At 43.0% G+C, this 11,483-nt stretch overlaps 2 long non-coding RNA genes across 2 annotated transcripts; both read right to left on the bottom strand.

Annotated features, from left to right (window-relative positions):
- Positions 1 to 1,102: 1,102 nt before the first annotated feature.
- Positions 1,103 to 5,301, bottom strand: LOC115324744. Its single transcript, XR_005717759.2, has 3 exons — positions 5,260 to 5,301; positions 2,403 to 2,492; positions 1,103 to 1,243 (listed from the first exon to the last, which is right to left on the bottom strand). It is a non-coding gene; the product is annotated as an uncharacterized LOC115324744 (long non-coding RNA).
- A 2,668-nt stretch (positions 5,302 to 7,969) lies between these two features.
- LOC115324736 lies at positions 7,970 to 10,843 on the bottom strand. The gene is made up of 4 exons (XR_005717758.2): positions 10,650 to 10,843; positions 9,073 to 9,193; positions 8,636 to 8,794; positions 7,970 to 8,491 (listed from the first exon to the last, which is right to left on the bottom strand). It is a non-coding gene; the product is annotated as an uncharacterized LOC115324736 (long non-coding RNA).
- Between the last annotated feature and the right edge of the window lie 640 nt (positions 10,844 to 11,483).

The following is an 11,483-nucleotide window of genomic DNA, read 5'->3' on the forward strand; positions in this document are numbered from 1 at the left end:
TTCAAATGACAACAAACATTTTACCATTTTTATTGACAAGTCTTTATAGAATATTTATATCATTTTATAGTCATTTTATTGTCAGTCTGGCGCCCTCGAAGGCAGTGCAATATTGCCACCCCCTATAAAATGGGAATTCCTTTTGAAAGGCATATTATTGTCAAATGGCAGTAGTTCTCTACAAGTAGTGAAGCTGCAGGCTAGATGTTCATCATTGAGACATCATCCAGTTGACTTGGATACCCCTATGAACATAGCTACCGCCATTCTATGGACATCTGACCGACGTTTTTTGGTGTGTTGTCATTTTATAGTTGTCGTTTAATTTTTATAGTGTCACTTATTGCCTCTAATGTTTAGCAGTGGCACAGCAGGCGTTGAAATGACAATCAAACGGCATTTAGCGTTTTTATTGACAAGTGTTTATAGAATACGTACCCCTATGAAAATGGTTAATGCCATTTGAAAGTCATATTATTGCCAAATGGCAACAGCTGTTTACAAATAGTCAATCAGCAGGCAACAGATGTTAATCGTCATTGAGACGTCACCCTGCTGACCCGGATAGCCATTTCGCCACCGTCAACTTTTTGCCGTTCTATTGGTTATTGTCGGTGTATCATCAGTGTATCTACATGTTAACGTCAAATGGCTAAAGGAGGCAATCAAAGGACTATACATTTTATAGTCTTTTGACTGCCTCCAATAGCCAATTAGCATTAGCATGTAGATACACTGGCAATGCACCGACAATAACCAATAGAACGGCAAAAAGTTGACGGTGGCGAAATGGCTATCCGGGTCAACAAGATGACATCTCAATGACGATTAACATCTGTTGCCTGCTGACTGACTGCTCATAAACACCTGTTGCCATTTGACAATAATACAAAATGGCATCAACCATTTTTATAAGGGCATAATTATCACATAGACGTCAATTGATCGAATTTAGTGACCATTTCGCCATTGTCAACCCCTCGTAAACTTTAAGCTGGCCAGCCGAAAAACTGCAATAGTTTACATGGCCTACCATTGATTCCATGCCTGATACACATAGTGCCGGCTTGGAATATGGGAAGAAAACAAAGATTGAAGGACGATTTAAAGACCCAAAATTTATTTATCACAATGTCATTAAAATGACGTGTTTTTTTTTCAAGACTAAGTTAATCACCCAAATGTAAACGATGAGTGAAAAAATAACCTTTCCTTGCTTCCTGACATGTCTGTAAGGTGTCAGCTGAAAGAAGAAAAACATTATAAATTAAGTGGGCATATAACCAGAAATATTCTTGCAGCACATTCAAAAATATGCACAGAAGAACCTTGCTCACATGTTTTCTCGGCTGTTATGTTCACGGAAACCGGTCCTATCGAACGTCCAAAGGTATATATGTGTTAGAATTATAGGCTTCATGAATTTCCTTCTTGGTTCTTATGCCCTAACACTGCCACTCAAGGTGGCCAACATGACTACTAGAAACACATACCCTGTTCCTTTTGCTTTACTCCCTTTATTTTACCTCCTTGCCTCTCTGCACTGTGTTTCTTGCTTGGTCTTGTATGACAATAAGAGATTCAGGCTCTCATGACACCCCATTTTTCTTTACCACCTCCATGCCACCACGTTCAAGCCGTGCTGATTGCATCAAGCCCCACTGCTTTGATGTGGCATGCAGGGTGCAGTGATTTGTTTGAGGCAGCTGTGGTTTAGCTCGATGCGCTCAGAATTTCTGCATCCTTATATTTCAATATTTTTTTAACTGCAACTATAGACAACGCATCACTGCGATGGCGCGGCTGTCAACACAGCCCATGTACACACATGTCTGCTCACACGAATCTAGTTCCTGCGTATGCAGTGCCCATAGCTGCTGTGGGCAAACACAAGCTTGTCTGTAAACAGTGTGTTACTTATAGTTCAACCACAATTTTAAGAAGTGTTGAAAAAATTGTAAACATATAAAATAAGGCAATCTTTTTTACAGCCATAAAAGCTAAGGTAAGGTAAACAGAGAATACAGCTTCCTGAAACATCTATAGCTATCCCAAGGGCATTATCAGTTACGTCTTCGCTCATGTCATGATCCTTTATTGCGACTGCATAAAGATGCAGCAGCAGGGTTCTACTGTATTTAACACAATGTTTGAATGTGCAATAGCTTTAACTTCCACAACACATCAGCCAACCACAGGTTGTCAAAATGTGAACTCCACAATAATGTAATAAGTATGAATACAATAATAATCCCTGGAAAAGGGGTACAAGGGGGAGAAAGGTCAAAGAGGAATCTCCTTTGTCCCCTTGTTCCCCATTTTATTTGATGTGATTATTATCGTCATTCTTGTCTTGAATAAAAGGGTCTACTCGTGTCTCTTAAGAGAGGGAAGCAGCTTACCTGGAAGAGCATAGCGCCCCCGGGACAGAAATCGAGAGAGGCTGTCCTCGACTTGCTTCCCCACATTGCTGTACTCCGTGAAGGTGCGAGCTGAAAGAGCAAATGAGAATTGCAATTTAAAATGATAATAGCCCCTAGAAAGCTACACTCAAGTATTGGTACCCTTTTCCTCATTGTCCAGTTCTGCCAAAAGGGTCATTCATCCATTTGGATGGTGAAATTCGTTCATGCGCATGCAGCTTGTGGGCACTGCCATGTTGTTATTGCGTCATTACTTGAATTTAATGTAAATATTCACTTCACCTTAGACAAAGATTTATCTATTACTTTTGATAAGATCTTTGGATGCTTGGCAATTTTAACAGCAGCTTGGGGAGCGCACTCATAGATGCACCACTCTTCAATCAGTTTGGGGAGTGCGTCTTTAAACGCTCACTCCTTTTATCGTATGGGAGGAAGCACCATCTATCCCCTAACACCAGAAATAATTTTCCTTTAGAAATTAAAGCTATGCTGGTAGCACAAGAAAAGTTCCGTACAAAAAAATATAGGCAAAATAGGGACAAAAATTTTTTTTCATGGGTCCCCAGTCAAGGGGTCAAGAAATAGATTAATCTTGTGTGTTAACATTTTTTTCAAAGCAAAAACATGACAGGACTATGTTATCAAGTGTATAGCTCTTTGTACTGTGGTCATAATGAGGCGGCATAGCCTTTGTCATTTGCCCAATAATGCTCAACAAACACAAAACTAAAACAAAAATTCTCGCAGACCAAGAGCCATTACTACATGCAGTGCAAGTTTTGAGGGTAAACATTTTGGCAGAGGCCTGCCTGGTCGGGAGAAAGCTTAAAAACTCAAAAACATCCGTCCACACACCCGCATCTGTGTTCCCTACATAAAGGGGACTAGCGAAGCGCTGTCATGTATGCTGGTAAAAGAAAGTATTCAGGTGTCCCACAAACCGGTATCAACACTTTGACGTATGATGCTGCGAATTAAAGGTCATCCCTCTAAACAAAGCGCGCAGGGCATTGTATATTCAATTCCATGCCACCTACATTGGAAAAACAAAGAACTTCCCAGAAAGAATTCAACAACACAAAAACAACTGCAAATTCTACCACGAGCGCAGCGCTGTTGCAGAGCACTGTGAGGACAATGAATATCGCACCAACTTTGCCAACACCCTCATAAATGTTGAGACAAACTTCTGCCAGCAGCTTTTTATAGTCATGGCATATCCAAACAACACCAGGAAACATCAATAGGTCCACTGGCACATTGCCATCATGCTACGTGAACGGACTCAGCCACCTAACGAAGTGAAAAAAAAAGAGACTATCGTAGAAGGAAACAAAGCTGTTGTCCCCTATCTGGAAGCAGTCACCCCTGAAGAAAAAAAACAAGCTGTTTTTGAAACGTTGGGACCTTGTTGTAGGATATGGTTGGTGATTTTTTTCAAATTCCAATGTATGAGTTTTGCATTTGTTTGAGTCATCATTCACTTTTTTACCACATTTACCCGCATAATGAACACACCTCTTTATTCTGAAATTGACATATATTTCGGGGGTGCGTTCATTATGCAGGGTAAATTTCTGCATTTACACACTTCGCGAAAATGTAATTTTAGGTGGCAGTATGACACGGCAAAGTACTGTGGCATGTCTCCACTGACGGAGGCGCATTGACGGCTGGTCGTGGGTGCGCTACAATAACCATGTTCTACAATTTGAAAACCTTTTTTTAGGGTGCTTTCGGTGTGCCTTCTGTCAAAGGAAAAGCGCCCTCCTAGTGAATAGTAAAAAAATCTTGCATGTAAGAAATTTAGGTGTCCAATAAAAGCATATGACCAAATAAGATCATATAAAAACCTTATAAAAACGTATGAGAACAATATAGGAAATTATAAGATTATATAAGAAGTTTTAAGAAACTGAAAAGAAGTTTCTTATAAGTTCAAATATAATTTTATATTGTTCTTATATGTTTTTATAAGGTTCTTGTATTTTTTTATATGAACTTATTGGATCATACGCGTTTGTTGGACATAAATTTTTTTATACATTTAAATTTTTTTACTAGGGAAGCTCACTCAGCATGGTGAGTGACGCGACCGTCCTTAGGCCTAACCACTTTCACGATTTCACTGTCCGAAGGCACACTACAGATGACCGCGTGTTTGTTGACATCAATGCATTCGGTGGGCGAAACATGTCCAAAGCTGGGCAATTCCTCGACCCCAGCTTTGTTACGTGTATGCGCCGCTCGGTTTCACTCTTGATCACATCCGCAACTACACACTTGCAGCCATGAAAGCATGTACCGCTATGCTTTGCCTGGTTTGAAGTGGCCTGGCCGCTTGGCGGCGAAAGAAAATTGGCTTGATGGCTAGCCGAGTTGGACGTAGTTTGAGACTCATGGAGCGAGTAGACACGGTAAATAAAAACATTCTAAAACTTCTCAGGTGTTCCTCAAGCTTTGAGTACTGTGACCTATTTAAAGCTTGACTAATTAACATTCACCTCTAAGCTGACTGTGGTGGTAACTATGCACCCACCGGATCAATCAACCACCTCCCTCTCGTTACCTGACCCCGCCTTCTACACATGGTTATGGGCGGGAGTGTAACACATGGCGAAAGGTAGACATATGACTGGTCCAACGAGCATGTAGCTTCTACTACGATTTCAGCTGGTCATTCAACAGAGTGTAGTGATGCAGCACAAAAAAATTTGTGCCATTTCAGAATGTCTGAAGGAGAACACACCCTCAAACATCCTGAAACTGTAGAGAGTTTCCTGCAAAGCCACTCGATTTGATTGGCCAAGCAGTAAATAAAAGGTACACTCACCAAAGCACTGTGTCGCCCATGATAAGCCTGCAACTCCTTCAATAATTGGGAAACAACCAAAAAGCCACAGGAATGTAACACTGGATCCTGAAACAGAAAAAAAACAGCATAATGCAGGAATTAACACAATATACAAACCGCTTCAGCGAGTGACACTTAAAACTAGCTACAGTTCTTTGGGCACCGTCTTTTTATTACAGATAATTGTGAGTGAGGACGTGCTGTCATTATTTTTCTAGCCCTGTAAACCTTTCCCATTCGAAGGTCTCCGACGTCGGTTTTGCAAACTTCATAAAATCTGCCATTGCTCCATTATCAAGTTCTAGAGCAAGTGACAAGTTAAAATTTCAATGGTGGAGGCTCACAGACATTAAGCACCTGCTTCAAGCCCCTCGGCTGTCGAGAAAACACTATGTCAACCGCTCCGAAACATAGGTTTTGTGCAGAAGAGAGATTGAAGTATGCTACTGATTCAGTAGAACTACATCATATTCATCAACCATTGTTAGCCGATTCACTATGCGACTCATCGTGAAAACGAGACTTGGACTTGGCCAGGGCATAATGTTTTACAGAGAAATGTTTACCGATTTGACGGACGCTGTCATTTTATTAAGCAGCCTTATATATTTGCTCTTTATGAAGCAGATGAAGAGGAGCAAAACACAAATAGTGCTATGGACAACGGCAAGTTGAAGAAGTGATAGGACAAGCGCTACTTGTAGTTCTTCAACTTGTCCTCGTACTGCCATTTGTGTATCACTATTGTTTGAGCAACTTGTGAAGCGGTTCAATTTAGTACCCGTGAAGCGGCTTGTCAGTGGCCTTGTCACTAAAGCAGGGAACATGCAGACAACAAATCACTTTGATGGTGATGAACACAACATTTTCATGTCATCTCAGAAAAATCGCCCCCGCCCCGCCCCACCCCGCCCCGCCCCGCCCCGCCCCGCCCCGCCCCCGCCCCCCCCCCCCCCCCAAAAAAAAAAAAGCTGATCCTGCACTTATGTTGCAGAATGTGTGCATCGTCTGACGGCAGAGACTGGAGGGTCAAACTGCAGTTCTCTTCGTGCGTTATACTCCCAGTTTCAATGCGGTGACCAATAAATGTTTCGGTGATGCAAAAAAATAGAAAGAAAAAAAAAAAGACATTGCTCTGAATATTTTGTTGTTCCCCTTATTTAACTTATCAAAACAAATTTCCCGTTAATTGGACCTCAAGATAAACGTGACACGCCGACCTATTAAGGATAACAGCAATCCAGTCCTCGTCAAATTAACTGAGGGCAATAAAAAAAAACAAGGAGGTCATGCAATAATTGTATAGGGGAATGGCAACGGTCCCAGGAAGATATGCTTCAGTTTGTGCAGTATCATTGATTTCCTCATTAGACAAGTGTCATCATCTTTGGCCACTGCTCATGCATTACATTTTAGAGTGAAGCACACTGTACAATGGCATGTTTACTCCATGACATGCCAACCTTTTGCTGGGTTCCCAATTATCCTGAATAACACAAAAATTTGCAAATAAAAGAAGCAGTTAGATCAATAGGTCACAAAAATCTATGTGAAACGAGCAGTCTAGATCAGTGCATGCAGGGTGACTCCATGTGGGGCTGTATAGGAGCTTTACAACCACCCCAATACCTTGTTAAATCAAACCCAATTATCCTCTGCTAAATGTGTGAGCTACATGGTCTTGGTAGACAGTTCAAATTCCTCACTTACCCCGCATATAAGTCCTAGAGTTGTATAATTTCACACTGCTTGCGTTTGCTTTGGCCTCCACCCCCCCCCCCCCACCCATTTTCTCCCACACTAGGTGGCAGAAACACTGTTCTTATTCTGCATGTGGCTGATTATTAAAAGCCTTTTGGCTTTTCAATTTAAGTAAATGCACATATTGAAAAGGAGCTTATTGCCTAGTAATCAGGTCTACGAGAAAATTTTGAAGTGCAGAATATATGAAGTTTGCTAGACCTATGGCGGACAATATTTACCCTCCAAATCAAAGCAGCACCAAATGTGTCAGCCATGTGCCCATGACAACTTCAGATGAGACTAATAACAAATGCATAAAGCATATGATAATTACAGAACGACCCGATACTATGACCCAGAAAGTTGAACAAGCTTACGTGAACACGCTTACAAAAAGATATCTAGAATGCCAAAGAATCAATGGAAATAAAAATAGGAAGACTTGACTGATCCTCTCTGAAGTCCCAATCTTGGTATCAATAGCATGCATCGATGCTTACAATCATGCTCTGCGGTGTGGCCAGAAAACACACCTGAGTGAAGCTCCCAATCATTATGCTCTTAGGTGGACAAAAGGCTCACTTCAAACAGCTTTCAGCAATAAAAAAAAAAGCATGCCAGATACTAACATAACATGGTTTCCCCAAAAATAAAACATATAAATCTCCAACATCTTTAGGGGCTAAGGAAACAACCAAGGACGCACAAGAATGAAGCACCTCATCCCAAAGTGAATGGAACGCCAAGGTGCAACACATCGCTCTCCTAAGCAACTAACACTACTTACAATTTTTTGAACACCTTCCTGGTAAACTAAGAGCGGGAATATTAATTATAATTACATGTGGTGCATCGCCTTCAGGATTGCTGGATGATGTGAAACTCTGGAAGATCTTCAAGATTAAAGTGAGCAGAAATTTTTTACTTGGCCTGAAAATGCCTCATACTTTGTATCTTGTTCAGAGTTAAGCAATAACACCATAGCTATCTACTAACACATTACGCCTAGAAAGTATCACCTACGTAAGACAAGAATGATTCAGACACTACCTATTGTTAGCGCCATTTTGTAAAAGAGACTTGCACAGTCTGCTCACTTTCCATGTGGCACACCCATGAGTTCTTTCGCCGGGCAGATGTGCCAGATGCATATTAAATCTCTCACACCGGCCTCCATGTCCACAACAAGGCTCTAACATTTCAGAAGTGTGGTCACGTGGCCATGCCCCTCTGCAGATTGACTGCTGTGGTGACATGTAGCTCAACAGCGGTGGACTTCTCCTACTAGAACCTCAACATGGAAGGAACGAATTCCCAAGGGCTACGGCAGAATGTGCGGAACTTGAACTGACCAGCTGTGGCGGCAAACCCTCTCCAAGTTCCAGCCACCATTTCAACAGGGACGACGGGGAGCAAAGGCTTTGTCAGTAGCGACGGCACCCCCACGAGCCAAAGTCCGTGGCAGCACCTGCGACAAAGAGCCCTTGCATAATCCCTGTCACCACTCCGGCTGGGATCACAGGGAGCACAAATGATGGCGGTGGAGCCACCACGAGCCAGAGCTACATGGCAGCACCTGCAGCAGCGAGGCCCCCACAAGTATACCACTCACCATCTTGAATGGGAACTCGGGGAGCGCAAGCGCTGGGAGGTGACGACAGCGCCACCACCAAAAATGATGTGGCAGCACAAGAACCAGGTTCTGATGACAACAAGCGCTGACATCCAAGTCAACTTGGTGGCTGTCCAACCAAACAGACGTGACGCGTACCTGAGAAGGCAAATAATGTTTTGTAGTGATCGAAGTGGCCAAAAAGTTTTTAAGCGAAACTCAGCATTCAACTCTAATGATGAGCCACGCTGTTTCGACTATGATCGACATGTCTGCGAATCGCTCTAAACCGCAGAAGTGTGAAGGCTGCATCAATTTTAATGGACATGGACAAATAATGGACCATTTTTGTGTGCAGGCAACAAACTGTCAGCGAAAACAGTGATGAAAACTCAAGTGAGTTACTCCGACACTGCTAAATAAATAGGACAGCTTACCATCATCTCCTATTGATATCTGCCATTAAGCCTGTACCTCGGCACTGTAGGTGATGTCAGTGGTGTCCGTCTCAGGGAACTCAAACTAGTAGTTCACTGAGCAACTCCTCCTTGACCAGGCCTGCAGCGATTATAAATATGAAGAACAGATATATTACGTTACATAAATGACACAAGATAGAAAAGGCACAGACAGTACCATACCTTCCAAGTTTGGGGACACCGAATTCGGGATAATTTCTAAGCAGGGGAGGGGGGGGGGGGTGTTTTAAAAAGAAATATTGGGAACAAATTTGCATGAAGACAACTTCATTATATTTATATATTGCACTGCCTATGCTCATGGGATTGCAGCCGTCCACAGTGATGGCAAAAACTCTTTAGTACAAAAGAGAGGGGGAGGGTAATTTCTCTTTTCGGGAAGTTTTTCTGTCAATCATACAAACTGATCAAAATTTAAAAGACTTCTGGGTAATACGGGGAAGTTGGCAGGTGTGCAATACTAAACAGACACAATTTGCTACCGGCAATGGCAAAAGAGAGTGCAGGTTGGATCAGCTCTGCATAAAGGTATACGCACTCCGGAATGCACTTCGGGCGGAAATGGCTATACGCACTCCGCTTTTCTCGCATAAAACGAGTGGTCACAACGAATTTTCTAAGCGGAGGCATGGCATAGGGGTCAAGGTGTCCGCTTCATACGCAAGTGGACGCAGGTTCCATCCGCAGTAGGCCTGCTTTTTTTCTTTTTTTTTTTCTCAAACATTTTGTTTTGTCGAGGCATTTGGCAATATTTAAGGCATTTTTTTTTTGCGATAAACAGTAAAAAAAAAAAAAAAAAAAAAAAATCGAGTGTTGAGAAACTTTGCAAAACTAAATGGTATGGGACTCCCTTTCGAGGTGCGATCGGGGACAGCGGGGCTTGGATTGCCGGCTGGACGCCGCGAAGCGGCGTGCACTGGTTACGATTTGTAATTAGCAGCCGATACCGTCGCCGCGAAGCGGCGTGAACGCAGGTGGGGGGCTGTGTTAACGAGCTCCCCAGTGATACACGCGCCGTTCTAAAAGGGTGGCCCGAGCGGCATGATCTCTCGGAGGAGTGCGTATAGCCATTTCCGTCCGAAGTGCACTCCGGAGTGCGTATAGCTTTACTCTCTCTATATATACATATAGTGCAGTAGATCAAACGGCTCCAACCACAATGTTTTCTTTTTTTACGCGTTTCGCTCGCGTCGCTTGAGATCACCCACAGCGATAAGACGCGCGGGCCGACAAAGAAACCTAGCCAGTACAGATATGGGTAGGCAGCGATGCGTGCCGACGCGAAGTGACGACCCACGTGCGATAAAACGTTTGACAGGTCGACCGACGTGTTGGGTGACCGAATCATGGCTTCGCGATTAGAACTCGCAACCCGTCGGACGGTTTGACGAAAAGCGCGAGGAGAGATGCTCGCCTAAGGAAAATACCTGTCAGAATACACTTCTCGGGCGCGATTAGGCAAAGGCAGGGCAAGGAAACAAACCAAGGAGATGCTTGAACGGAAGCTTAGGAGGACACAGAGAAAAAAGGCTTACCTTCGAGAAGCACCGAGGAATGAGCCAATTGAGCAGTGCCCATAACCTCCAGGGCTGTTCATTCTTGCTCGCGTGGTGCCTCGCCACTTATTAGTCGCAAAATCCATTTTCGGACGCGGCATATCGGATCGATATGAGTTCTACGTAAAAATAAAAGACACACCAAACCGCAACAAATCTTCGGAAACTTCGACGCAAATGAAGTTCAGGGTGGATTGGATTGGCTTGTAAACGACTTTATTTCCAGGTGCATAATAAATGCGAAAATAAAAAAGTTAACGTAACATTATTCGTAAAACAGTGGCGAAACGAAACAATAAAACGTTTTAACAAACTTAAAAAACTAAAACAGATGTATTAAAAAAAAAGTTTTATACGCGATACGAAACTTCGCTTAGCCACATAACTACCAGCAACTACGACGGGATTTCAGTTTCGGTTTGGAATCGGAGGCTGCGTATTTTCGACGCCGATTGGATATCCAGGGGGCGTGGACAATGGCGTCATGGACGTAAAAATAGCAGCTTTTATTTTGAAAAAAAAAAAAAATTAAAAACAAAACGAGCGTGTTGGTAACGGGAAGTCTTCCTTGTCCGTCCCCCCTTTCTTTTATTTTGACATCTTAGTTATTTCTACGTCAACAACACGTTTTCTTTGGATGCCGCTGACTGCATTGTGAAATGTCGGTAGCTCGGCGTGTGTGTGGCCGGGTGCTCGGCTCGGCGGTGTCCGCGCTGGTGCGTGTTGTCAACATTGCCGCCTGTACTCGTCGCGTTCTCAGGAACATCAAAATAAGCGTTCTCCATTTTCAAACTTCGCCCGGTGCCGTCCGTC

Source organism: Ixodes scapularis, unplaced genomic scaffold, assembly GCF_016920785.2.
Source record: "Ixodes scapularis isolate PalLabHiFi unplaced genomic scaffold, ASM1692078v2 PGA_scaffold5__190_contigs__length_132052651, whole genome shotgun sequence".
In the NCBI taxonomy this organism is placed as follows: Eukaryota; Metazoa; Arthropoda; class Arachnida; order Ixodida; family Ixodidae; genus Ixodes; species Ixodes scapularis.